This window comes from Lissotriton vulgaris, chromosome 10, assembly GCF_964263255.1.
Source record: "Lissotriton vulgaris chromosome 10, aLisVul1.2, whole genome shotgun sequence".
Classification (NCBI taxonomy): Eukaryota; Metazoa; Chordata; class Amphibia; order Caudata; family Salamandridae; genus Lissotriton; species Lissotriton vulgaris.
In genome coordinates this window covers 550,467,756-550,491,258 of record NC_141698.1, presented here as the reverse complement: position 1 = coordinate 550,491,258, position 23,503 = coordinate 550,467,756, and the positions used below count along the sequence as shown (strand labels likewise).

General features: G+C 48.3%; 1 protein-coding gene across 2 annotated transcripts in view; it reads left to right on the top strand.

The window, feature by feature from the left end:
* The window catches only part of IFT38 (intraflagellar transport 38), a 963,458-nt gene that overhangs the window by 771,971 nt on the left and 167,984 nt on the right, over nucleotides 1–23,503 (top strand). The gene's annotated exons all lie outside the window — the stretch shown is intronic.

The window sequence follows — 23,503 nt, the reverse complement described above, 5'->3', positions numbered from 1 at the left end:
CCACTGGCAACCAATGGAGTTTGGGTAGAAATTTAGACACAGAGTAGGATTTAGGGAGTGCCAAGAGAATACGCACTGCTGCGTTCTGTATTCTCTGCAAACGTCGAGTGCTGGACTTATTGGTGCCTAAATAAAGAGAGTTGCCGTAGTCCAATCTAGATAAGATTGTAGCCTGCACAATGGTCTGACAAATTTTAGAATCAAAGAAGCCAAGTAAAGGTTTTAGTCCTCGCAGGATCCCAAAACAGGTCCTTGCTGCTGACTTTGATTGGGTATCAAAAGAGAGACCATTGTCAAACCAAACACCGAGATTCTTAACTGCCTCTTAAGGCAAGGGTGCTGGTTTTAGTTGGTTTATTAGTTTATTAACCCATATTTAGCACGGATGTGATATTATTTCATGTATTTAACAAGATTCCTCTGAAACGGGGTTTTCATCCAGTCCTCGCCTCCATCTGATTTCTTTCCTTCCAGTTAATTCATTTTCTAAGAATGTCAGTATATTTATATCCAGATTCTCCAACCTTTTCAGTAACAAGAGCTATTTATGTTAAATGAAAATCTCCCTGAGCTACTAGTATTATGAGCAATGTAATAATGATCACATCAGACAAGATTACAGAAGTGGGTACCCTGTGCAAAGATTACGAGCAATGAGCACTCCAGTGCGTCAAGCATTGTTGCCAGCAGTAGTGTAAAAATGGTTGGCCAATGTGGAATGCCTTTATAGGGACAATACTTGAGTGATTGCTGCAATGACCCTAGCACCAAGAATATATTATTGGGAATGAGTCTCCCCAACACCTTTTGAGTTTTATCACTCAATTATCAACTTTAAATATATTTTGGAAATTCAACCATTTCTCTCAAAATGTCAGCTTATGACTTTTGTAAATACACACATTTTCATCTCATCTACATGCTTTTCAAATTTTGGTATACACGTATAGGTCAACTAAGGTAAAGCTTCTGATTTTGTAGATTAGGCTGCACACAGGAGAGCTACAAGTAGCTCACGAGCTACTCGTTGGAGAAACCTGATTAATATAATGACATCCCCAAAGCCCTCCGCAGAGCTCCACCATTGCCTTTTATTTCATTAGTATTCCATTCATGATATCTAAGGAAAATATAAACATTCTAATTGTACTCAGTGTCCATTGTTAACTGAAACTTGCACGCAGCTGCTTCAGTCTCTCTTAGGGCCTGATTATGTGTTTGGCGGTCATGGGGAGGCCCGCCATGCCAGCGCCCTGCTCCAAGACCTCCAAACTCGACTGCTGGCCGGCCGCCAGATTACGCGTACTCTTGTGGTCTGGTGGGCGGTCCTTTAGTGTTCCTACGGCGGTGCCAATTAAAAAGGCATCGTAATGGGAGCGCCAACAACTGTTCCTGCACAGCATGGACTGTAAAGTTCATGCCGTGCAGGAAAGGGGGTGACTACACAAAGGGGGCACAACATATGCCCCCTGCATGCACTCCATAGCTCTGAGATAACAGGGGGCCCTGTAAGCTCCCCTTTGTTTCCTCACCACCACAGTTTTCATGGCGACCTCACCACCATGAAAACTGTGGCAGTGAGAAAACTCCTAATACGCTTGGCGGTGCTGCAGCGGCACCGCCAGCATATTAGGGCCTCTGGTCCGCCACACCACTGCTGCGGGATTCAAGATCCCCAGCGGTCGCAGCAGTCCTGCGGCGGTCCCACTGCCGTATTCGTAATATGGTGGGTGGACTGCTAGACTGGGACCACCAAACTCATAATCAGACCCTGGGTTCTTTATATAGAATATGATTAATAAACAAAAACAAAAAAAGCATTGTTGCTAAAACTTTGCATTTGTAAATGCATAATCATTTTTCCCTTAACTACATTCAATTAAACAATATTTTCCGTTATTTCACCTCCCTTTGTCAATATATATTTCCTTACTTGGAAAAAACAATGTGTTATGCCCAGTGTACCATAATAAACATACTGGAAAAATGACATATTTGGTGGCATGTGTAACATGGGGCCATATGTATCAAGCCTTTCTCTTCCAGGGGATACTCATTAATAGTCATAAGCACTGAATTATCTCCGCCCATGAGCGGGGACCCGGAACACAAAAACAATATACATATATATGTGTAAATATAACCAAAAGTACAAAGTACTAAGTAATTATACACATATACATGTATAATAACATAATATGCAGCCTAACCTTAACACATAGGCTAATCAAACCAAAACCTTACACGTTCTGAAGCATGAAAATATGCTGTATATAAATGCAATAAACCGGCATGAGCCTAAAATGCATTTCATAGCCATGAAAAACCTTTTATTTTCATCAAAGAACCTGTAGTAAACAGTTATTAGCCTAAAAGGGCTGCATATGAAAAAATGTCTGTGTACAGAAAATCAGACTGGCACCCTGCCTTTAAGGCCCCAGAGAATCTGCACACTTTGCCTTTAAGGCCTCTAGGAGAACTCTGTTCCCATCATGCCCCACAGGTGACAGTTAGGTCAGTTCTTTTTTCCGGCTTGTTCTGTGAGGAACCTGGAACTTGAGCTCTGCTCTTTTGAAGTATTTTCTGTCAGAAATTGGTTTTTCTTGCCTTTTCTTGGCAAAATATATCTTTGGTGGTGGGTTGTTACCTTTTCCTGACTAAGCTGTTGGTGTTTTTTTGTCAGAATGCCACCTTTATTTTACAAATGTCCTTCCTGTGGGAAGAAGATGTCGAAAACTGACCCACACTCTGTTTGTGTGGTGTGTCTTCCAGCTTCTCATAAGGTGGAAGAATGTTATCACTGCCTCAATCTTTCAAATAGAACTTTAAAGGAAAGAGAGAACATGAGGTTGCTGGGCCTTCTGGAGAGAGAAAACCGTGGTGAGAAGAGTTCTAAAGGCCTATTATCATCTGCCAGGCCTTCTTCTCAGCCCAAACGTCGAAGATCAGCGTCTCCTGAAGGTAGAACTAAGAAGCATCGACTCCAGGGAGCGTCACCGTCAAAAAAGGTGTGCTCGACGTCGAGAAGATCACCGTCGACGTCGAAGAGAGCTCCATCGACGTCGAGGACATCGCCGGTGAGGCAGTCGCCGTCGAAATCCTTGTCGACGTCGAGGCAATTGGTGTCGATTGCAGTGAGGACGACGTCGGGAGTGCAACGCTCGACGTCGAAGGATCGTATGAGGTCGACGTCGAGGGACAGGAGATGTCCGACGTCGAAGGATCGTGTATCGACGTCGAAGGAAAAAGGTTGGCCGTCGAAGGATAAAGGGTCGGCGTCGAAGGATAAAGGGTCGACGCCGAAGGATAAAGGGTCGACGTCGAGGAAGAGTCATCGGTCGACGTCGAGAGGGAGACATACGTCGTCGAGGAAAAGATCGACGTCGAGAGAGATGACGTCGAGGGATTCGACGTCGAGACCTAAAAAGAGAAGGTCAAGGTCTCCATCGCGACGTAAGTCGACGTCGAAGCATGCTTCGGGCTCGAAGCATGGAGTGTCTAGGTCTCCCCCACCTGTGCATAGGTCGGAGTCGAGACTATCAAGACCAGCCTCTCGGACCTCAATTAGGTCTTTGTCGAGGTCAGAAATAAGTCCCGAACCTGGAGTGGAAGGTTCCCCGCATGATCAGCAAGACAACAGATCTGCAGTGGGGCAAGGGATAGTGCACCAGGACTCTTCTGTGGTGGCTCATTCGGGCTCGTCCTCAGGGCAGGTGCCAGATGACAGACAGTTGGTGCCCAGACAGCGGACCCCGTCTGGTTCATTGGTCTCTGAACACAGTGCAGCGTCGAGAGCTTCGAAGTCTTCCGCAGAGCTGAATATTGTGCAGGTGTCACCTGAAGCTTCACCTGAGCATACAGAGCGGCCTATTAACTTGTCACCGAGGTGGTTGGAAAGTTTAAGGCACTGGAAGATGCGTCCGATAATGGGGGAGAGAACTCCAGTCCCTCGGAAGGAACTGCATAGAAGATCACGCTCAAGATCCTTAGTGAGAGAGAAATCTCGTTCAAGGGAGCGTAGGAGGCAACGATCGGCAACTCCTCAAAGAAGACGTAGAACTCCTACTCCATCTTCTACATCATCTTCGTCCTCGTCAAGATCTTCGTATAGGGACTATTCTCCGACTATATCTTCTACTCCTCCTTCCAGGGTGTCTCCAGTAGACGATCTAAGCACATTTAATGATGTGTTATGTCGTGGAGCGAGTAAATTCAGCATCAAAATGGCAGTTCCCCAGGTAGCAACCTCAGTCATCTTCGAAACCTTACATCACAAGACGACTGGCAGGCCTCTCCTACCGTTAGTGCCCGGATTGATTGAACCAGCAATGAGGACTTTTCTAACTCCGGCCACGGTGGGCTCAGGTCCTTCTAGGATTGCGAAAAAATACAAGGCTCCAGAGGAAGACCCAATATTTTTGCGGTCTGACCCACCACCAGACTCCCTGATTGTAGCGGCAGTCAGAAAGGCGCATTCGGCAGCATCTACCTCTTCTGCTCCACCTGAAAAGGACAGTAAGAGTATGGATTCCCTGGGGCGAAGGATGTGCAATACCTCAGGATCGGTCATGCGAGTGGCCAGTGCGTCGGCTCTATTGGGCCGCTATGACCGTCTGCTCTGGGACTCAGTGGCTCGTTTTGCAGATAAACTCCCTAAAGAGGATCAGAAAGACTTCCTGGAAATAGTGGAGGAAGGTGGTTTGGTGGCTAACCAGAGCATTAGCGCGGCGGCTGATGCTGCGGACTTGTCGGCTCATGGCTATGCACACGGTGTTTGCGCAAGACGTACAGCCTGGCTTCGCCTTACGGGGCTGAAGCCGGAGGCACAGAGGAAAATGGTCAATTTACCTTTTAATGGATCAACTCTGTTTGGATCCCATGCAGATGACGAGATGTCTAAGATGAAGGTGGAGTTGGACACTCTTAAGGCCGTAGGCCTTGAAAAGAAAAAAGAATTTAAACGTCGGGGTACTTTTCGTCCCTATGACAAGAGATCTTTTCAGCAAAGGAGTCAACAAACGAATTGGTCTTCGCAAAATCAAGGCCAGAATCAACAAAGATCGCAATTCCAGCAGAGGCGGCCTGGACGAGGCAGAGGCAATGGAAATAGGCAGCAGTCATCAGCTGCCAAGCAGCCTCAGAAACAATGAATGGATGCTTCCTCTACAACCGTGTCCCACTCCGGTTGGAGGAAGTATTGTGCGTTATCTGGACGAGTGGAAACAGATCACGAAGGACAGATGGGTGCTGGATGTCGTTCAGAACGGGTACCTTTTGAGGTTCAAGAAGGCACCCACTGGCATGCGCCCTCTAAAGATGGTACAGTGGAATATAAAGCACTTGCAACAGGAGGCGAACGTTCTCCTGAAGAAGAAGGCCATAGAACCAGTCCCTTTCCAGCAGAGAGGTCAAGGCCTGTATTCTCGATTCTTTCTTGTGCAGAAAAAAGGTCCAGTCACAGAGTTCAGACCCATTCTGGATTTGAGGCGACTGAACAAATTCATTCGGAAGGAGAGATTCCGAATGCTGGCTCTTCACCAGATCTTCCCTCAATTACACCAAGGGGATTGGATGTGCTCCATCGATCTAAAGGACGCGTATTTTCATATTCAGGTATCCAGAAAACATCGCAAATTTCTCAGGTTTCAAGTGGCGGCTCGTCATTATCAGTACGCAGTGCTCCCTTTTGGCCTGAGATCAGCCCCCAGAACATTTTCAAAATGTATGGCTGTAGTGGCGGCTTGTCTTCGAAAGAGTCGGATATTCATATATCCGTACTTAGACGACTGGCTTCTGAAGAGTTCATCCCCATCGCTTCTAGAGGAACATCTTTCGATTTGTCTTCAGCTCATGTACAAGTTGGGTCTGCAAGTCAACTACAAGAAGTCGATAATGAACCCCACCCAGAAGATCCACTACCTGGGTGCTCAGCTGGATACAGAAGTAGAAAACGTGTGTCCTTCGGAGGAGAGGTGGTCATCCATCAGAGCGAAGTGTCTGCTTCTCCTTCAAACTGCACGTCCGACAGTTCGGCAAGTGTCCTCTCTCCTGGGCTCAATGGCGTCGTGCATTTTCATCGTGCCAAACGCACGTTTGCAGATGCGTCCTCTACAACAGTGTCTGGAAGATCAATGGCAACAGAGGACGGGATGCTGGGAGGACCGGATTTATCTCCAACAGTCTGCAAAAGATTCCATCCGGTGGTGGATGAAGAAGGTACACGTGATGAAGGGAGTCCCTTTTCATCAGGACCCACCAAAGCAGACTCTGATAACAGATGCTTCTCTCCAAGGCTGGGGGGCGCATATGGGCCCTCTGCAGGTACAAGGGCAATGGTCAGACTTCGAGAAAGGATATCACATCAATCTTCTCGAGCTCAGAGCGGTCCATCTTGCTCTCAAGTCCCTGGCGCCATCGCTACAGACTCGGTCCCTCCTGGTACAAACAGACAATACAACTACAATGTATTACTTAAACAAGCAGGGGGGTACCAGATCCAGGACTCTTTCCATAGAAGCCCAGACCATCTGGCATTGGTTACTGGCGCGAGACCTGTCCATAACGGCAATTCACCTGCCGGGGAGTCTCAACACACAGGCGGACGACCTCAGCAGAGACTTCGTCGAAGCGCACGACTGGGTTCTCAACGAAGACGTCGCGCACAGCATTTTCCAGGATTGGGGAACACCAGACATAGATCTGTTCGCAGACGCGGCAAACGCAAAATGCCCCGTCTTCGCGTCCAGGTTCTACCAGAAAGGGTCTCAAGGGAATGCCCTTTTGATAGATTGGTGTCAAAATTTGCTGTACGCCTTCCCACCGACACCGTTGATACCAGCAGTGATCAATCGGCTGTACAAGACTCACTCCAGAATGATACTGATTTGCCCAGAGTGGCCACGCCAGTGGTGGTTCCCAGATCTCCTCCAGTTGTCAATAACACCGCACAGGAGATTGCCGTGTCGCCCGGATCTTCTGTCCAAGCAGAAGGGGCAAGTGTTTCATCCCAATCTGCCCTCCCTGCGCTTGGCAGCATGGCTCCTGAAGTCATCCAGTACGGGCACTTACAGCTGAATCCGGAGTGTATGAACATCCTTAAGGAAGCAAAGCGGCCTTCTACGAGACAATCCTACGGATTTAAGTGGAAACGCTTTTACCTTTGGTGTCAGAGTAAGGGTCTGGACCCTATTCATGGTCAACAGCAGGTGGTCTTGCCTTATCTTCTTTACCTTGCTGAATCTGGTTTGCAGTTTAATTCCATCAAAGTCCATCTTGCTGCAATAACTGCTTATAGAAAATCGCCAACACAGATATCTTTCTTTCGAATGCCTGTGGTGAAGGATTTTCTAGAGGGATTAAGAAAGGTTTATCCTCCAGTCAGGTCTCCGTCTCCACCTTGGGAGCTTAATGTGGTATTGACTAAATTAATGGGTCCCCCATTTGAGCCGATACATAAAGCTTCTTTGCAACACCTGACGTGGAAAGTAGCGTTCCTGGTGGCCATCACTTCTGCTCGTAGAGTGAGCGAAATCCAGGCTTTGTGTTGCAATGAACCATACACAGTTTTTCATGGAAACAGAGTGGTGCTCAGGACTCATCCTGCTTTCCTACCTAAGGTGGTGTCGGATTTTCATATTAACCAATCCATAACATTGCCTACTTTCTTTCCGAACCCTTCAAGTCCGGCAGAACGGACTTTACATTCATTAGATCTAAAAAGGGTTTTGAAATTTTACTTAGATAAGACTAAGTCTTTGAGACAGACGGACCGTCTGTTTGTGAATTATGGTCCTACAAATACTGGGTTGGCAGCATCCAAGAGATCCATTTCTAGGTGGATAGTGTCATGCATCTTACTGGCTTATCAGCTAGCCCACAAGTCTTTGCCAGGTAGACCTAGGGCTCATTCTACGAGGGGAAAAGCTTCTACCACAGCTCTCCTTAGGAATGTGGCTATGTCAGAGATATGTAAAGCAGCTACTTGGCGTTCAGTTCATACGTTTACACGCCATTACTGTTTGGATTCTGATGCTCAGACTGATGCACAAGTGGGACAAGCATCACTCAGAAATTTGTTTGCTAATACTAGTTAAACACTGTGATTTTAAAGTATGACTATGCTTTAATCTGTTCGCCCGCTTCTGTGGGTATGAGCTTGCTACTCTATTCAGTGCTTATGACTATTAATGAGTATCCCCTGGAAGAGAAGGATTAGTTACTTACCTGTAATCCTAGTTCTCTTCCAGGGGTATACTCATTAAAGTCATAAGCACCCTCCCGCCTCCCCGGGCGAGCAGTAGCATTAAGGTTTAAAGTTTTCAATATGTTTAAGTGCAGATTCCTGCTTAAGTTTACTGTACCGTACAAAAGAACTGACCTAACTGTCACCTGTGGGGCATGATGGGAACAGAGTTTTCCTAGAGGCCTTAAAGGCAAAGTGTGCAGATTCTCTGGGGCCTTAAAGGCAGGGTGCCAGTCTGATTTTCTGTACACAGACATTTTTTCATATGCAGCCCTTTTAGGCTAATAACTGTTTACTACAGGTTCTTTGATGAAAATAAAAGGTTTTTCATGGCTATGAAATGCATTTTAGGCTCATGCCTGTTTATTGCATTTATATACAGCATATTTTCATGCTTCAGAACGTGTAAGGTTTTGGTTTGATTAGCCTATGTGTTAAGGTTAGGCTGCATATTATGTTATTATACATGTATATGTGTATAATTACTTAGTACTTTGTACTTTTGGTTATATTTACACATATATATGTATATTGTTTTTGTGTTCCCGGTCCCCGCTCATGGGCGGAGATAATTCAGTGCTTATGACTTTAATGAGTATACCCCTGGAAGAGAACTAGGATTACAGGTAAGTAACTAATCCTTTCCGAATCACAGAGGCCGTTTTGCATGTTTTGGTATGTATGAAACATTCGCAAAATAAGGAATAGCAAAGATTTGCGATTCCTTATTTTGCCATAGCATTTAAGGAATCGCAATTTTGCGATTCCTTAAATGCTATGTATGTAGCATTTTTGGGCTGCAAATTATGGGTAGGAATTCGCAAATTACCACCAACTTGTAGTTGATGGTAACTTGCGAATTCTTAAAGAAATGCACAATTTGGCATTTTTGAAGGTGGCATGTGATGCACACACATGCCAATAGGGCATGTATGTGTGCCATATGCACACTCATGTACATTTCAGGGGTGCAGCAGGGTGTCTTTGAGACACCCCTGCACCCTTGAAAAAATGTTCAAATTTCGAATTCGCAATTTGAGAATTATTCGCAATCATTCCTATGGGCCTCCTGGCCCATAGGAATGCATTGGAAATTATTCCTTATTTGCGATTTTGCAAAATGCGAATTTGCAAATAAGGAAGATTAAGGAATCGCTAAAAAAAAGCGATTTTCTTCATACATACCATTTTGCGATTCCTAAATAGCGATTCCTTAAAAATCGCTATTTAGGAATCGCAAAACGGAACTATGATACATATGGCCCATGGTCCGATATTGCCATCTTGGCTCCGGTGATTTATGCGAATCGCTTGGCCTTTGACCTCAAAGTTTATGACGTCACCAGAACCAAAAGAATTGCGAGGTATAAATGGTTCGAAATTCAACAAGATATAGTTACCTTTTAGATGCTTGGTAAACGTAATGGATTAAGGAAGCTGGGGAAAACTGGCCATACTCCCAGAATTGAAAGCACCCTCACTTTGGATGCAGCATATGCGCTGGACTTAAGGGTATACCAATGCTGGAGTTCCTAAGAGGAGTGAGGCAAGACGTTTTGAGGCAGGGGCAAAGTGGGCTCTGGCCCTGGTTTCCAGCCTTTCAGGGGGCTACCTGGTAGAGCCAGCGGTGTTCTGCAGTCTTTCCCTAATGACCTTAAACAGATTGTTTTAAACACCGTTTTCCTTTCATTTACTTTTAATGTGGGTGATATGTGAGAGTCTATTACAGAGAAATGTTATGTCTGTGTTTCATGCAACATCCATAAAAAAGTTTCTTTTAGATCAAAACAGGACCTCTATTATGAGAAATAGGAGGGTTTCACAGAGATTATTTAGAGTAATATTAGTGAACTGCTGCTGTGTTACAATATTGAAAATTCACATCACCATCCCTGAATATTAGATCTAAACACATTTAGAATTTGGGTGAGTGTGTCTGTGCACTGTCAGTGACCTGAGCAAACAGGGCATGATAGAGCTGAAATCGGATCATAAATTCAAATCTGTTCCAAACAAGGGCCCCAAAATACTTTTGTCTCAGGGCCCAAACAAATCCGTAAGATGTCCCTGAACAATAAAGATGCCTTTTAATTTTGTTTTTATCTTCTTACATTTGCTGTGTGTTTATAGACAAAGGTCAAATGTCAGGTTGTCTTTTGACAAATTGCTGCATAATCTTTTAATATGGTGATTACTGTTCATTTTTCTTTTGATCACTGCAAAGTCAAATGATTTTGTAAAGTGAACTATGTGACAATCTTGCTGCAGTACAGGAAGTGTGAAAGGAAATGCTTTAGTATGTCAGTTTTTTCTAACACAGCACATTTTAAATACCTGTAAACTAACGTTATAAATATTTCAAAATGTATAAGTAAATAAGACATTAGTTGGTGATATGAAAATGATGAATATTTGCGAATCTGATTTCCACACATATCATCTGTGAACTATATAGTTGTGTCAGTAAAACCGCATTATCAGTACAAATGTTGTGGCCATTTCAATGGACTACATGCTGTCTGTAAATGACTGTGAACTACCACACCATGTTTTAGAAATATATTTGCAATAGTGTACTGCAAAACAAATCACTGGCTACATACCACACCTTTACCACTCTGTTGCTGAATTGGTGTGGCTCATTGCTATACTTGTTATTTGTGAAACCTGTGGATTTGTTTACTGTTAGATCCGGGGGTCTCTAGTTGGCAGAGGTAAGTACCTTAGACCAAGTAGGGACCCTTGCTTCTAGTCAGGGTGAAGGAATACACACAGTAGATAACCTCCGCTCTCCTCTAGGTAGCTTGGCGCGAGCAGGCAGGCTTATCCCCAAGGCAATGTGTATAATATTTGCACTCAACACAACAATAATCCCCAATCCACCACAAACTGAGACCACACAGGGAAGTATATTTTATAAAAATATATATAACTTTATCTAGTTTCAGCAGCAAGAATCATCAATATACATTAATTACTTCTTCAGGTAAATGTTGCACATAATCTTAGTGGTTGCACTTAATTCTTAAGGTTTGCACTTGTTGGCATCAGGAAGCTTCTTCTAAAGAAACGAATATAGTCTCTAGTCTCTCTAATCAGTGATCAAAAAAAAAAATGCCACTAATCGTTATTGGGGTTGCTCTCAAAACGAGCAATAATCACAATGCCCACGTACGTTTTTGTACGTGGCCTTCAGCGCTGCCAATGCGCTTTCCCGCAGGGTCCAGGGACTCTCTCTTCTCTACGGCGCACCGTGCCAAGCAGATCTCGCTCACCCCCGCCCCGGCCGGTCCCCTTTCCTCTCCTGCCCGCTCTCGACAATCCAACGAGCGGCGGGGGAGGCGGTGCTGCTCACCTTGGAGGAACAGCTGGCCAGGGGTGCGGGGCGCTGTTAAACTCCCTCGGCAAGGTCGGCTCTTGTTCACGGGCTCAAACGCGGTGCTTCTCCGCTCGTCCAATCGGTGCGCGGCTCACTCGGCGAGCCCCCTGCATGACGTAGGCACTCCTCGAGGGGGTGACCACTCACAGAGCGGCTCCACCGGCGAGCCCTCCTATGACGACGCGACTCCTTCCTCCTTTCCGCCAATGATAGCTCAAACCAGGCGATGACGCTGCCGCTAGGGAGCCAATCCCAGCGCGGCGTTTGGTGAGGGGGCTCGGCACTCCGGGCCAATCAGGGCTCTGCTCCTTCGGTTCTCGCCCTCGGCGGCCCCGGCCAGATGCCGATTTTTGCGGGGATGATTCTGGACACAGAGATTTACAGCGCCCGGGGTCACAGGGAAGGATAGCTGTTTCAGGACTTGCGCATAGGGTTACTTAACCCTGGGGCCACCAATAGCTACGCGCCTCCACTCCACGCGTGCCGATGAGCACGCCGAACACCGGTCACGGCAGAGTGCTAGCAGGGCCTCCCAGCGCGGCGCTCTCAGGCCGCGCAGAGAGCAGCCAGCGCGCTTCACGGGCAGATGGTTATTCACGATCCTCACAGCCCACAGCAGCTTCAGGAGGCGCAGTAGCTTCAGGTCTCTCAGCAGATTTTGAGCAATACAGCAGCTTCTTTACTTGGGCAACCTTTGTAGTCCTGGGTTGCAGACAGGGAGCCAGCTCTTCTCAGGCCCTTGGAGATTCAAGTTGCAGACACAGCACACAGCAAAGTCTTAGCAGTTTCAAGCAGGCAGGGTCACAGCTCACAGCAAAGTCCCTTTCTTCTCCTCTCCTTCAGTTGGATAGCAGGATAGGTCAGCCCTTAAAGCACACAGCAAGGCAATCTTCCATCAGCTCCTTCAGCAGTCCTTCTTCTGGCAGAGGTTCCTCTTGATTGTAGAATCTGATTTTCTGTAGTCAGGGGTCCTTCTCTTATACCCCAAAAAGGCTTTGAAGTCCTTTGAAGTCTTTTGAAGTCTTTGTGCAAAGGGGGCCCTGAGCCCGGTCCAAACCAGTTCTGGGGGTCTGGGGTGTTTCTGGTTTCCTTCTTCCTCCCTGTCCCAGGGACAGAGGTGACAGTCGCCCAGCAGGAGGTGGAGCCAGCTTTGTGGTTAGGCAGGCACAGCCCTTCACTATCAGGTGCTATCTCCTCCCACTTCCCTGGCAGCAGATGCTGCCTTTCATCCATGGGGCTGGCTCAGATAACCCCCTGGGGCTCTGCAGACCCTGTCATCCTCAACCCAGACAGTCAATCCACAAACAGTCCCAGGCACACAGAAAGGTTTAGACAAGAGAACAGCCCCTTTCTAAAAGTGCCATTCTCAAACACAGAATTTAAAAACAACCTTTACTAAAAGATGTGTTATTACATTCTGAGTTCAGGGATATCTTTCACTTATGTCCCATCTTGTTCCTATGGGAAGATAGGCTGGGATCCAATGGGACCAGCCTCCCCCATGTTACTCTATGGAGCAAGATAGCCTTACAGCAGTGAGCACCCAAAATGGCTGCTGCTCACTACCAGAGCATGTTACCTGCTCTAGTACATGCTCTACCTTATCCATGCACTGCACCCTGCCCAGGGGGGTACCTTGAGCCTTCCATAGGGGTGACTGGTGTGCACAGACAGGGAAGGGTTAGGCCCAGCCAGTGGGGACACTGGCCAGGCGGACATGGCAGTCCACTGACTGCACACAGGCCCTGCGCTGGCAGGCCTGAGACATCATTTTAGGGCTACTCATGTGGGTGGCGCAATCTGCGCTGCAGGCCCACTAGTAGCATCTGTCATCACCAGCCCTGGCACACACAGTGCACTTTACTAGGGACTTCATGGTGACACAAATATGCCAATCAGGTATACCCAATCAATATGACAATTTACAGAGGGAGCACTTACCCTCTGACACTGATCAGCAGTGGCAGAGGGTCCCAAGCATCTAAACCAGCAAAAACGAAATCCAGCACAGCATCAAAAATACATGAGTCAGAGGCAAAAAGATGGGGGAAAAACCACGCCAAGGATGTCAGGTCTAACACGTGTCCCCTCCAGCTGAAAGTGGGGAGAACTACCCAACCTCTTGGGAGTCCTCATCACTAAGGCGGAAGAATCTGGACAGACCATCAGCATTGGCGTGTTCTGTAAAAGGGCGGTGCTCCACCGTGAAGTCCATCCCCTGTAGGGAAATGGACCACCTCAACAGTTTTGGATTCTCACCCCTCATATGCATTAACCATCTGAGGGGCCTGTGTTCGGTCTGAACACGGAAGTGAGTCCCAAACAGGTAGGGCCTCAGCTTCTCCAGAGCCCAGACCACAGCGAAAGCTTCCCTTTCGATTGCACTCCATCTCTGTTCCCTGGGGAGTAGCCTCCTACTAATGAAAGCCACCGGTTGGTCTTCACCCTCCTCATTGATCTGTGAGAGTACTGCTCCCACGCCTTGCTCTGAAGCGTCAGTTTGCACAATGAACTCACTTGAAAAGTCAGGTGCCTTAAGCACCGGTGCTGTGCACATGGCAGTTTTGAGGGTGTCAAAAGCAGTTTGACAGGCCTCAGTCCAATTCACTTTCCTGGGCTGATTTCTATATGTCAGCTCTGTCAAAGGGGCTACAATGGTGCCATAACCTTTGACAAACCGTCTGTAATACCCGGTGAGACCTAAAAAGGCTCTCACCTCAGTCTGGGTCTTGGGGGGTTCCCAAGCCAGAATGGTATCAATCTTTGCCTGTAGGGGCACCACCTGGCCGCTCCCCACCTGGTGTCCCAAGTACACCACAGATCCCTGCCCTATCTGGCACTTACTGGCCTTGATAGTGAGGCCTGCCTTCTGCAGAGCCTTCAACACTGCGCAGAGGTGTTGCAAGTGTTCCTCCCAAGTGGAGCTGAACACAGCAATGTCATCCAGGTATGCTGCGCTGAATTCCTCCAGCCCTGCTAATACCTGGTTGACCAGTCTCTGGAATGTGGCAGGGGCATTTTTCAACCCAAAGGGCATGACACGAAACTGGAAGTGCCCCTCTGGTGTTGAAAATGCTGATCTTTCCTTGGCCCCCTCAGTTAAGGCAATCTGCCAGTAACCTGAAGTCAAATCAAAGGTGCTCAGGTACCGGGCAGCTCCCAACCGATCCAACAGCTCATCAGCTCTGGGGATGGGGTGCGCGTCAGTCTTGGTGACCGCATTGAGCCCACGGTAGTCCACGCAGAAACGGAGTTCCTGGGGGCCACCAGGTGTAGCAGCTTTCTTAGGCACTAAGACCAATGGGCTAGCCCAGGGGCTGCTGGAGGCTCAATGACCCCTAGCGCTAACATCTTAGAAACCTCTTCTTTGATGCTAGCCCTGACCTTGTCAGCCACTCTGTAAAACTTCTCTTTCACAGGCAGGTTGTCACCAGTGTCCACATCGTGGACACACCAGTCAGTGACACCTGGGGTCAGGGAAAACAGGGGGGCGAACTGACCCAAGACTTGGCGACAGTCCTGTTGCTGCTCTGGGGTCAGGGTGGGTGAGAGTATCACCCCATCAACTGACCCATCTTGCTCCTTGGTTGCCAGGAGGTCAGGGAGAGGATCACTATCCTCCTCCCCTCCTGTATCTGTAGCCATGAGCAAAGTCACTGCTGACCTCTCAAAGTGGGGTTTGAGGCGGTTTACATGCAACACTCTCAGGGGCTGCCTGGGAGTCTTCAGGTTAACCAAGTAGGTAACCTCGCTCTTGCGCTCCACCACCTCATATGGCCCAAACCACTTGTCACGGTGTGCACAAGGCTCCACTGGCTCCATCACCCACACTTTCTGCCCAGGTTGGAACTCCACAAGAGAGGTGTTCTGATCATACCATCTCTTCATTTCCTCCTGGCTAGCCTCCAGGTTCTCTTGAGCGAGCTTCCTGAAGCGCTTGGTCTGATTGCGGATGGCCGGCACATAGCTGAACACATCCTGAGGGGTTTTCCCACGGGATTTCCCCCACCCCTCCTTCACCAAAGTGAGAGGTCCTCTGACAGGGTGGCCATACAGTAACTCAAAGGGGCTGAACCCTAAGGATTTCTGAGGCACCTCCCTGTATGCAAATAACAGGCATGGTAACAAGACGTCCCACTTCCGCCTCATGGGCTCCTCTAGGCCATAATCATGCCCTTCAGGGTGCGGTTGAATCTTTCAACCAACCCATTTCCTTGAGGATGGTAAGGTGTGGTGAACTTATATGTCACTCCACACACCTCCCACAGAGACTTCATGTACCTAGAGATGAAGTGTGTACCCCTGTCAGAAACCACCTCTCTGGGGAATCCCACAAGGGAAAAGATCCCCATTAAGGCACGGCCCACCACAGGGGCTGTGACTGTCCTGAGAGGGACTGCTTCACGGTATCGGGTGGCATGGTCCACCAAGACCAGGATAAACCTGTTGCCTACGGCTGTCTTGGGGTCCAGGAGCCCCACGATGTCAATGCCCACCCTCTCAAAAGGGGTGCTCACCACAGGAAAGGGTTGGAGGGGTGCCACGCACTTCCCTCCGCTCTTGCCACTGGCCTGACAAGTTTGGCAAGACTTACAAAAGGCAGCGACGTGCTTCTTCATCTGGGGCCAGTAGAAGTGGGTGACAAGCCTGTAATAGGTCTTGTCTTGCCCCAGATGTCCTGCGAGAGGCACGCCATGAGCCAGACCCAGTAGGAAGTTCCTGAAGCGCTCGGGTACCACCAGCACACGGGCTGCACCGGGCTCAGCGAACTTAGGCTCACTATAAAGTAAGTCATCCTCCCAGTAGATCAAATGTTCCTTGGACCCCAGGCCTGCTGCCTGGTCTGCAGCCTGCTGCCGCACACCAATGAGGGAAGGGCACTCCTTTTGAGCTTGGCAGAATTCCTCCCTGGAGGGACCACCATCTTGCTGCCACTGGGACAGCTCAGGCAATTCCCCTAGTTCGGCCACCTGTTCCCCTGTAAGTTCCAGGGCATCCCCCTCAGGTTCTGCTTCCTCCTGGACCATGGGAACAGTGGGGGCTGGTTTCCCGCGCCCTCTGCCCCTTCCTCTCTTGACAGGTCCCTGGGCCATTGTTCCAGGCTCCAGTTCTGCTAATCCACCCTTACTGCTGCCTTTGCACGTGTGGTCACACAGATCCACGCAGGCAAGCCCAACATTTCCAAGTGAGTCCTGTGCTCTACATCTTTCCATGGAGAGCTCTCCATGTCATTACCTAATAGACAATCTACAGGCAAGGCATCACTTACAACAACTTCCAATGTACCGGAGACTCCTCCCCACTCAAATGGAACACTTGCCAACTTGCAGAGGCGCACTGAACTGTCAGCTGCCACCACAGGACGGAGTACCTTGGGAATGATCTGCTCTTCAGACACCCATTGACACCTAACAGATGTCACACTGGCCCCTGTGTCTCTCAGAGCTTCGATCTCTTTTCCATTGATGGTCATCTTCTGCCCATATTTCTTAGTGTTTAAGGGCAGCAAGGTTTCCTGGGCCATCTCTTGGTCTCCTAAGGAGACAAGGGTCATTACTGCTAACCCCTCCTCCCCACTAGAAATCAAATCCCCTCCCAGAGCTACACTAGCTAATGCCGGTGTTGGAGCACCAGTGGGTGCTGGAGGTTTCTTTGGACATTTGGGGGCAATGTGCCCCACCTCCCCACATGTAAAGCAAGTAGGCGAGGGCCTGTTGTCCTGTTTGCCTTTACGGGGCCAGGACTTCTTAGACTTGGGGGGCTGAGACACTTTCTCCTGGGAACTATTTTGGTGCCCTTTAGAAGACTCCTTTTGATTACCCGTGTCCCCCCCACTCTTCTGCTGGGGACCCTGTCCACCCTTGGCTGGGGTACTTACCACCCCCTTGTGGACCCTGGTGCTAGTCCAGCGGTCCGCCTCTTTAGCAAGCTCACTGGGATCAGTTAACTTGCTGTCTAAAAGATGCTGGCGCAGCTCTGGAACACATAAACTACTTAAGTGCTCCCAACTAATCAAGTGACACAACCCCACATAATCAGTAACTTTGCTGCCCTTTATCCAACCTTCCAGTGCACGCGTGTACATACTCACACACTCCACCCAAGTACTTGAATCAAGCTTCTTGAAGTTCCTAAACTTCTGGCGGTACTGTTCTGCAGTGAGCCCATACCTGAGGCATAAAGCCTCCTTCATGGAGGGGTAGGCTAAAGTCCCTGTTGCTTCTAAGGGTGCCAAGACATCCCTCCCAGAGGCCTCAAAGTGCTTCCATAAACCTGCCCCCCAACTTTTCTCAGGCACTTCATTCATCTTTAGGGCTAGTTCATACGCTCTAAACCACGCATAAATATCCTCACCCCTCTGATAATTCTGCACCAGATCCTTTGGTATGTATACCTTACCCGCCTGTACTGGTTGTGCGCTGCCACCATTAGAGCTGGACCTCCCTTGTTTTTCTTTGATGTCCAGCTCCCTCATGTTCCTCTCATGAGTTAATTGGAGTTTCTTCTCCTCCAAAGCGAGAGCATGTCTTCTCTCTTCCGCCGCCTTCTCAGTTTCAAGGCGTAGTTTCCTCTCCTCTGCTTGGGCCTTGAGTTTAAAAAGCTCAATCTCATGAGCCCTAGCTCTCTGATTATCCTCCAGCTCCTCTGGAGAAATAACCCTACGGAAGTGGTTGCTGCCAACCTTAGATGCTGACCGCGCTGGCAAATCACTGAGTAAAAAAACATTCTCCGGTGCACCTTCCACTTCAGTAGCTTCTTCTGAGACATGTTTGGCCTCCCACCAGGCCCTCAGAGCTTTCTGTAGCTCTTCCTTGTTTGCGCTGCCCTTCACTGGGCATCCAAGCTGTTTGCAGAATTGTTTCAGGATATCCTTTCTGTAGTTGTACAACTCCTGAATTTCGAATTCCAATTCTACTCTCACGCTTGCCGCTTTCACAGACATGATGCTTCCTAACCTTTTCAACAAAAGGTTTCACCAAAAAGAAAAAAATCTTGCTCAACCTGTGCTGCTAAACTAGACTAGTGATGTACAAGAGATCACTGCAGGTCAAGTGCAATTATTAGTTCAGAATCCGCACCGCTGTCCAACAATGTTAGATCTGGGGGTCTCTAGTTGGCAGAGGTAAGTACCTTAGACCAAGTAGGGACCCTTGCTTCTAGTCAGGGTGAAGGAATACACACAGTAGATAACCTCCGCTCTCCTCTAGGTAGCTTGGCGCGAGCAGGCAGGCTTATCCCCAAGGCAATGTGTATAATATTTGCACTCAACACAACAATAATCCCCAATCCACCACAAACTGAGACCACACAGGGAAGTATATTTTATAAAAATATATATAACTTTATCTAGTTTCAGCAGCAAGAATCATCAATATACATTAATTACTTCTTCAGGTAAATGTTGCACATAATCTTAGTGGTTGCACTTAATTCTTAAGGTTTGCACTTGTTGGCATCAGGAAGCTTCTTCTAAAGAAACGAATATAGTCTCTAGTCTCTCTAATCAGTGATCAAAAAAAAAATGCCACTAATCGTTATTGGGGTTGCTCTCAAAACGAGCAATAATCACAATGCCCACGTTCTTTTTTGTACGTGGCCTTCAGCGCTGCCAATGCGCTTTCCCGCAGGGTCCAGGGACTCTCTCTTCTCCCCGGCACAGCCTCGCACTCTAGAGAGCCTACGGCGCACCGCGCCAAGCAGATCTCGCTCGCCCCCGCCCCGGCCGGTCCCCTTTCCTCTCCCGCCCGCTCTCGACAATCCAACGAGCGGCGGGGGAGGCGGTGCTGCTCACCTTGGAGGGACGGCTGGCCAGGGTTGCGGGGCGCTGTTAAACTCCCTCGGCGAGGTCGGCTCTTGTTCACGGGCTCAAACGCGGTGCTTCTCCGCTCGTCCAATCGGTGCGCGGCTCACTCGGCGAGCCCCCTGCGTGACGTAGGCACTCCTCGAGGGGGTGACCACTCACAGCGCGGCTCCACCGGCGAGCCCTCCTATGACGACGCGACTCCTTCCTCCTTTCCGCCAATGATAGCTCAAACCAGGCGATGACGCTGCCGCTAGGGAGCCAATCCCAGCGCGGCGTTTGGTGAGGGGGCTCGGCACTCCGGGCCAATCAGGGCTCTGCTCCTTCGGTTCTCGCCCTCGGCGGCTCCGGCCAGACGCCGATTTTTGCGGGGATGATTCTGGACACGGAGATTTACAGCGCCCGGGGTCACAGGGCAGGATAGCTGTTTCAGGACTTGCGCATAGGGTTACTTAACCCTGGGGCCACCAATAGCTTCGCGCCTCCACTCCACGCGTGCCGACGAGCACGCCGAACACCGGTCACCGCAGAGTGCTAGCAGGGCCTCCCAGCGCGGCGCTCTCAGGCCGTGCAGAGAGCAGCCAGCGCGCTTCATGGGCAGATGGTTATTCACGATCCTCACAGCCCACAGCAGCTTCAGGAGGCGCAGTAGCTTCAGGTCTCTCAGCAGATTTTGAGCAATACAGCAGCTTCTTTACTTGGGCAACCTTTGTAGTCCTGGGTTGCAGACAGGGAGCCAGCTCTTCTCAGGCCCTTGGAGATTCAAGTTACAGACACAGCACACAGCAAAGTCTTAGCAGTTTCAAGCAGGCAGGGTCACAGCTCACAGCAAAGTCCCTTTCTTCTCCTCTCCTTCAGTTGGATAGCAGGATAGGTCAGCCCTTAAAGCACACAGCAAGGCAACCTTCCATCAGCTCCTTCAGCAGTCCTTCTTCTGGCAGAGGTTCCTCTTGATTGTAGAATCTGATTTTCTGTAGTCAGGGGTCCTTCTCTTATACCCCAAAAAGGCTTTGAAGTCCTTTGAAGTCTTTTGAAGTCTTTGTGCAAAGGGGGCCCTGAGCCCGATCCAAACCAGTTCTGGGGGTCTGGGGTGTTTCTGGTTTCCTTCTTCCTCCCTGTCCCAGGGACAGAGGTGACAGTCGCCCAGCAGGAGGTGGCGCCAGCTTTGTGGTTAGGCAGGCACAGCCCTTCACTATCAGGTGCTATCTCCTCCCACTTCCCTGGCAGCAGATGCTGCCTTTCATCCATGGGGCTGGCTCAGATAACCCCCTGGGGCTCTGCAGACCCTGTCATCCTCAACCCAGACAGTCAATCCACAAACAGTCCCAGGCACACAGAAAGGTTTAGACAAGAGAACAGCCACTTTCTAAAAGTGCCATTCTCAAACACAGAATTTAAAAACAACCTTTACTAAAAGATGTGTTATTAAATTCTGAGTTCAGGGATATCTTTCACTTATGTCCCATCGTGTTCCTATGGGAAGATAGGCTGGGATCCAATGGGACCAGCCTCCCCCATGTTGCTCTATGGAGCAAGATAGCCTTACAGCAGTGAGCACCCAAAATGGCTGCTGCTCACTACCAGAGCATGTTACCTGCACTAGTACATGCTCTACCTTATCCATGAACTGCACCCTGCCCAGGGGGGTACCTTGAGCCTTCCATAGGGGTGACTGGTGTGCACAGACAGGGAAGGGTTAGGCCCAGCCAGTGGGGACACTGGCCAGGCGGACATGGCAGTCCACTGACTGCACACAGGCCCTGCCCTGCGCTGGCAGGCCTGAGACATCATTTTAGGGCTACTCATGTGGGTGGCGCAATCTGCGCTGCAGGCCCACTAGTAGCATCTGTCATCACCAGCCCTGGCACACACAGTGCACTTTACTAGGGACTTCATGGTGACACAAATATGCCAATCAGGTATACCCAATCAATATGACAATTTACAGAGGGAGCACTTACCCTCTGACACTGATCAGCAGTGGCAGAGGGTCCCAAGCATCTAAACCAGCAAAAACGAAATCCAGCACAGCATCAAAAATACATGAGTCAGAGGCAAAAAGATGGGGGAAAAACCACGCCAACGATGTCAGGTCTAACATTTACATTTCCTATAACTTCAGTGATGTAACACTGATGGCTGCACCCAGACTCTGAAAATTGTTCGAGCACCAATGCAGTGCAGGTGTGAAACACTTATTCCGGCCACCTATCTTCCGATTTCCTCCAGCACTTCCTTACCAACGACATTGCAGCCCTTTGCACGGCTCACCAGGCTGGTGTGGCGCTTCAGGTGCTGTCCGGTGCATTAGTGCTGTGTTGCTTGGCATATGGTAAACCTACCAGCCTGACCTTATGCACATATGTATCACTTTTTTACCCGTCACACATTCATCCGGTCTGTCAAAAGCTTCATTTCCATGTACACCATCCACATGCCTAACCTAGAAAGCCACCATATCTGCAATCATACACGTGACGTGGCACAGCACATTATGGTGTGGTTTTTGTTATTGACAGCTGTCAATAACAAAAACCACATTACAAATAGCCGTTCAGGTAATTGTGTGATGTTGCCGCTGGCATGGATGAGCAGTCCATCCATCTTTGAAGGCAGCCTTGTAGCCTGCAAACCAGCCTTGTTTTCCAGGCTGGCCATGGCGGCATCCTCGACCTGATTTCATTTCCAGTGATCAGTGGTCCAGTGAAGAACTTTTGGTATTTTTAAGGGAACAAAATAACAAACTAAGACCCTGGAAGTCCAAGACATCCATAGGACACGGTGTGTTATTATTAGATCTTTAGGCTCTGGAGTTTCAAAAGTATTCTTCAGCTAGCTTACTTCTATATTGATTGTCTTCCCCAAGCCACAAAAGAAAATGTCAAATTATGAGCCAGTTATTCAGACTTCCGTGGATCACAGTATGTTAGAATGAAGAATAAGATTGTCTTTCAAAATCTTGAGCATGGTTTTAACATACCCGTCACTAAAATGTTAGTTGAAGTGTTGGCAATGAATAAGTATACATTTTGAACATCCCAAGGCTTTCCCAACTGATAAGTTCTAATGCTTTGGCCTATGCAATTCATGAGCATCAGTTTGTTTGCTACCTGTATGGACAAAGATCACACTAAGATGTCCTTCTGGAAGGGGACACCATCCAGCATTGACACCTTCAGATAAAGCGAAGTGTTGGCTGGGAACAGGCGGTTAGATTGATTGAGCCAAACACCAGGTTCCCCAATGTGTCCAGATGAGGTTAAACTGCATGGGTGCCACCATCCACCGATGGATGCCCTCTGTGAACAAGGGAGTGGACCTACTGTGCAGCCGCCTCATATCGTTGTCCCGTATCTGAAAGAAAGGCGTGTTGGTAATGTGATAGCCTGGAAGCATGATTACCAAGAGAGGGGTCTGAACGTGAGAAAATGATGTCATTGGAGTGCTTTGGGCACCTCAAGACTCTTCTTTGGGAAATTGAAATAAATAGAGTCAAAGTTGTCAAGATCTGGGTAGCAGGGTGTTGTTTTTCTTTTTCTTGGTATGACTGGCCTATTTTAAACATACAGGCAAAATTAACCTGCAGCAAAGATGCATTTAATGTAGAGAGCAAAGTGATGCAATTGTATGTAAAATCAATTTAAGTACGAAAGCACGGATATAGGAACTATCCCTTTACAAAAGATCACATAGTTAGACAATAAAGAGTACATGAAAATTGCTAAATGCTCCAATTGTGTTATTTCCTAGGTGGCTTTGAAGCCTACTGTGATCCATGCACCATATCCTCCACCTTCCACGTCAGGCTTTGGAAATTATATCAGTTCTTGTTCTAGGCCACTGTACTGACAATGGTGGATGGTTTGTGAGCAAAAGCCTCCATATATTCACTGCATCAACCACTTAAAACTATTAAAAGTGCGGTGGTCAAAGCTAGAGAAAGCGTCAAGCGGGGGCTGCCGTTAAAGAAGTAGATACTCACGGGTATAATGTTAGAGCTAATTGATGTGTCAGAAGACTGGAAAAATACCATGGTATTCTCAGTTTGCTGATTATCAAGTGTCTGAGAATATTTGGGATG